Genomic DNA, 5,926 nt, shown 5'->3' with positions numbered 1-5,926 from the left:
ACTCGTGATACTTTTTGATCAAGAAGCTTGCATCAAAACCCCAATACCATAACGATATAATAAATATATCGTTATAATGGCTAGGAAATGATACACGTTCCATTAATTTCAAGTAGTTAAGGAAACAATAGAGAGTAGTGGTATTTCATTGTCGATACTAAACCGAAATTTAAATATCTCCCACTTATTCTACACCTCTTATGTCTCCTTACACTGCCAGATTAGAGTCAAGCTTCAAAAGGGTCTTCTTTCCCGCTAATTATTCCAAGCCCGTTCCCTTGGCTGTGGTTTCGCTAGATAGTAGATAGGGACAGTAGGAATCTCGTAATCCATTCATGCGCGTCACTAATTAGATGACGAGGCATTTGGCTATTTTGTAGGAAATGAATTTGCCCACACAACAATGCCATATATGAATGGCACGTCATATGACTGTTTTCCCTTTACTTTTGTACACAATAGATGTTGGCCAGTGTAGTTGACTTTCAATGAGGAAAGTAAACCTCGGTGCTAACCCACTCCTTGGCGATATCCAGTATGGAACATGAACGTCTTAAAGCCGCAGACTCCGCCATCTACCACCCTGGTACTGATAATATTGCTATCACCAGCGTTAAGGACTCCCAGTGCTCTCAGCGTTTTACCGACCGATAGCTCCAGATGCCCCTCCAGTTTAGCGTAGCAGAAACGATTTTAATGTCCTCATGTGCCCGATAATCCCGAACCAGAGCCGTTCGTACGTCCTGTCTGTCGTAGATCTCAACCTTACTCTGATGAGCTTGCAAGATCAAGTCCGTCAGTCACAACCTGAGCGTCGATCACTATAGTGTGATCTGGTCGGAAACCCACCAGGTCCGGCTTATATATCCTGTTCTCTCCCTGCAGACTTGGTTCAGCAATGACAGAGTAGCCTCTCGTCTCAAGTCCCGCTTGAGATAATTAGCTAACACGTTGTGTCTAGCCACCGCCTCCCATGCGTACGATGACACTTCTGCAGAATGTGGTTTAGTGATTCGGAGCATCACATCCTGACCGACACTGCCTCTCCAATTCGTGCCTTCCCCTCGTGGTACGAGACCGCGTGGTAGGGCATTTATCCGCAGTTTGATCCCATTCAAATAAGCTTTTCCAGTTAACAAACGCGTGGGTGCGACAAACCCACCCGTCTTGCGGAGCATAACGCCCTGTTCACGGAGACCGCTACATCAACAGAGGAGTGCAACCTATCCGTCCAGTACGAATCGATCAAAAGGCGTGTATCCCAGAAGCCGCGTCCTCCCGATGCCTGCACCTATCTCGGGGCCCTCCGAATTTCCGCACTAAGGAACGAACTGGCCGGTCTCGGATTGCTCGAGGTGGGGCCATTTTATGTTCGTTTAGCCTCTGTATGCGCAGCATTGAGCTGTCCTTCGAACTGAGGGAACACCGAGACCCCCACTTGTGTGGGGGGCATGGAAGAATGCTACTGACACATCCATAGGAAGATCTAACCATTTCCTTACGACCGACCGTACAGTCTGTCACACTTTCTCAAAACGCCTATTGCCACACTACCAAGGTTAGCTTGATATATAGCTGTGGAATGAGGACAGTTCTGAGGGCGAATAACTTTGCTGTGCGCTTCAGGGGGGACCCGCGATATGATATCCAATCTGGACCAATGTCCTCAGTCGGATTGTAGCGGGCCCTCCCGTTCCGCAGTGAACTGAATGCCGAGATACCTCCACTCCTCCGAACGCTTCAAGCTTGGACACGTGCGCGAACCTACACAGAAGCTCCGTGATTCGATCACAGTACACTTCTGCTTCGGTTGCCCCTTGACACTAACAGTAAAACACTTATTAGCGTTTAGGGTCAGCCCAACGGACGCCAAAAAGGAGACCGTGGTATCCAATAATGCCTGAAGGCCCTTCGTTGTAGAAGCAAACAACACCAGATCGTCTGCGAACGCTGCAGCGTTTGTTTTGGCATTTCCGACACTGACACCAATCTCGTCCGGTAGAGACCTGAGCAACCGGTCGATGACCAAGTTGAACATATGTGGAGACAAAGGGTCACCCTGCTTCACACCTCTAGCAGGGACGAATTCCTCTGATCTCCAGCCTTTACCATTGAGACTAGTGCCACCTCCCAAGTACAAGCTACGTACGTAGTCAACAAAACCCGTTGGTGCACCATACGCGGATAGGGTGTCAATTACCGCTGCGTGAGACACAGAGTCAAACGCTTTGCTGACATCAAGTGTCGCGATATAAACACGACGCATGACGTCTATGGTGGTCCCTCAGGATTAAGTCAACTATTGTCGCGTTATCGGCGCAACCGTCAGTAGGAAGAAACCCCCGCTGACGCGGATCCCAATCGACTGATGAGGCCAATCGAGATGCCAAGATGGCATTGAGTTGTCTAACTATGACAGAAGGCACCGATATCGGACGGAAGTCTTCTGGTCGGGATGCTCTTACCGTCTTCGGGATGAAAACGGTTCGAGCCATTCGGAAGAGTGTGGGTAGTTTGCCGCACCAGAGAATAAGGTTCATTATGCGAAGCATAACACCACTGGGAATACTCCTGGCAGTTCTTGGAGATATTCCGTCCGGTCCGGGAGAAGAAGTCAATGGCACTTGATGCAATTGCAGGTCCCTAGACGTAATAGGTGACCATACCCCCTCAAGCAAGTGTCCCATATGGGGCACGGTGCTATTGCAAGAGGAAAGGCTCTGCTGTGTCATGACTTCTCTCCAGTATGGTTCCATAATCTCTTGGTTTGGCATTACCGACTCGTCGGGTCCTGCAAGCAAGGATCCAATGCATCGACCTTTATGTTTGTCCCAGTTACGCTGAACCCTAGCGAACTGCTGCCTTCTATTTTGTCTCCTATTGCGAGGCTCAGGAAAGACTCTCGCCGAAACCGGACCTTCGTTTCGATTCGGAAAAATTTCCAGGAGATAGTTAGACAAACACTGGAGAGTTGCTTCTTTGCCCGAAGTCTGCGCTCCATCAATGATAGATTGCAGAACCTCGACTCTCCACGATCGATTACATCCCACAGGGCCGAAGCCCCGCAGTATCCGCATGAGGACGTCGTCCGAATGTATCGATGGTGTGATTGGAACCGACTCTGACATTGAAGAAGAAGACTCAAGCCCACTTATACTAGGGCGGCGCGTAATGGTTTGTGGTTCACTAATTTCGGGGATAAGAGCCGCTTGCCCTCTTAGCTGCTCGATTTTTGCCTTATAATTATCCCTCTGTCGACACTTTTTAATAGCATCGACGCTGCGTTCTGGAAAATGCAACGCCAGCTTTTTATTAATGAACCTCTCGCCATTTGCTATGAGCTCAAGTTCCTTCCTCGCCATCATGGCCAATTCTTCCTCACACCACCTGGTTTTCACGTCAACACGCGTACGAAGCTCATCAAGCCTGTCTTTGTGCTGACGCGACATGTGGACGCCTAAACCGGTCTTTGTTCCAAAAGATCGGCCGCATTCCACACATAGATGTCCAACAACTGGATTAGCATCTACGTTCCTTCCCTGATGGGCTCCTACGGATGCCGTAGGAGAATTCACTGAATAACTTTCAGCTATCCGAGGCATGTTATTTAAGTTTGCACCATCAGTTTTTCAGGACCATCGGGGTGGTAACCCAATGGCCCCTTTCGCCGCTCATATTCGCTGCTGCCGAAACTACATCGGTCCAGCACCCGGAGGACACCACGAGGAGGCCACAAGTTAAGTGGGGCACATGTTGCCTATGAGTCGACTTGATCTGACTAACGAAGGACGGTAGTCCACTTGCCATTGCTGATAAATGAACCATTATTCCCCTTCTGCAGACCCATTGATCCTCCTTAAGAGAGTCATAGTTACTCCCGCCGTTGACCCGCGCTTACTTGAATTTCTTCACTTTGACATTCAGAGCACTGGGCAGAAATCACATTGTGTCAACACCCGCTAGGGCCATCACAATGCTTTGTTTTAATTAGACAGTCGGATTCCCCAAGTCCGTGCCAGTTCTGAATTGATTGTTAATTGATAATCGTTATAATTTAAAAGAACTAGCTGGTTGCCCAACTAGTATTCTTAAAAATTTTAGCAAGAAAGTTCCACAATTGGCTACGTAACTAAACTATCCGGGGAACAAGAAACTACCATAAATGATAGAAACTCTATTTACCCAGAACGAGCACATAAACCATGTTATTGTTTCCCAATCAAGCCCGACTATCTCAATCTTCAGAGCCAATCCTTATCCCGAAGTTACGGATCTAATTTGCCGACTTCCCTTACCTACATTATTCTATCGACTAGAGACTCTTCACCTTGGAGACCAGCTGCGGATATTGGTACGGCCTGTTGAGAAGTTTGCGTGTCCCCACCATAAATTTTCAAGGTCCGAGGAGAAAATATCGACACAACAGTATATGTCATGCTCTTCTAGCCCATCTACCATATCTCTCTGCGAAAGACTTCCATGGTAGTACGGCTATAAAACAGAAAAGAAAACTCTTCCGATATCTCTCGACGGCTTCTTTATGGTCGTTCCTGTTGCCAGGATGAGCACGAGGCCCATATTTAATAACAAACGGATACTCAACAGGTTACGGAATTGGAACCGTATTCCCTTTCGTTCAAAATTATTCAAGTTTTTTAATTATGACAAAATATAAATTTTAGTTACTTACTTTTTTACTTGAAAATTTTCGGCTTCGCCTTGAACTTAGGACCGACTAACTCGTGATCAACCACTGTTCACACGAAACCCTTCTCCACTTCAGTCCTCCAAGGTCTCATTCGATTATTTGCTACTACCACCAAGATCTGTACCAATGACGGCTCCATGCAGGCTTACGCCAAACACTTCTAAGCACACCATTGTACCTTCCTACTCACTAAAGTTTCAAAATTTATATTACAAGTAATATAAATCATCTACTTTAGCGGTAATGTATAGGTATACAACTTAAGCGCCATCCATTTTAAGGGCTAGTTGCTTCGGCAGGTGAGTTGTTACACACTCCTTAGCGGATTTCGACTTCCATGATCACCGTCCTGCTGTTTTAAGCAACCAACGCCTTTCATGGTTTCTGAATGAGTTGTTAATTTGGGCACCGTAACATTACGTTTGGTTCATCCCACAGCGCCAGTTCTGCTTACCAAAAGTGGCCCACTGGGCACATTATATCATAACCTTAAACTTCATATCAAGAAAGTTAAGGTTCTTACCCATTTAAAGTTTGAGAATAGGTTAAGATCGTTTCGACCCTAAGGCCTCTAATCATTCGCTTTACCAGATAAGATTATTTTATACAACAGTTAAATGCACCAGCTATCCTGAGGGAAACTTCGGAAGGAACCAGCTACTAGATGGTTCGATTGGTCTTTCGCCCTATACTCAATTCTGACAATCGATTTGCACGTCAGAACTGTTTCGGTCTTCCATCAGGGTTTCCCCTGACTTCAACCTGATCAAGTATAGTTCACCATCTTTCGGGTCACAGCATATATGCTCAAGGTACGTTCCAGTTAGAGGCATAAATAATATAAATATTATTATACATAACTATATAGAACGCCCCGGGATTGCGTTAATCAAACTATAAATAGTTAAAAAACTAATCCCAATAATAGTCAAGTTAATTACGCTATTAGGTTTATATCCCAATAACTTGCACATATGTTAGACTCCTTGGTCCGTGTTTCAAGACGGGTCCCGAAGGTATCCTGAATCTTTCGCATTGTTAATCATACAAGTGCTTATAATAAACATAAAAATCAATGATAATCATGCCATTATATAATTCCGAAAAAATTAACGCACTGTACTCATATAATCTATCAGCACTTTATCAAATTTTTGAAATTTATTTTATGTTAAAATGCAAGCACTCTAATTTAAATAAACTCTTATCAAAATTGTT

The sequence above is a fragment of the Drosophila albomicans genome, unplaced genomic scaffold (assembly GCF_009650485.2).
Source record: "Drosophila albomicans strain 15112-1751.03 unplaced genomic scaffold, ASM965048v2 utg000153l_pilon, whole genome shotgun sequence".
Lineage (NCBI taxonomy): Eukaryota > Metazoa > Arthropoda > Insecta > Diptera > Drosophilidae > Drosophila > Drosophila albomicans.
This window is presented reverse-complemented; position numbering follows the sequence as displayed.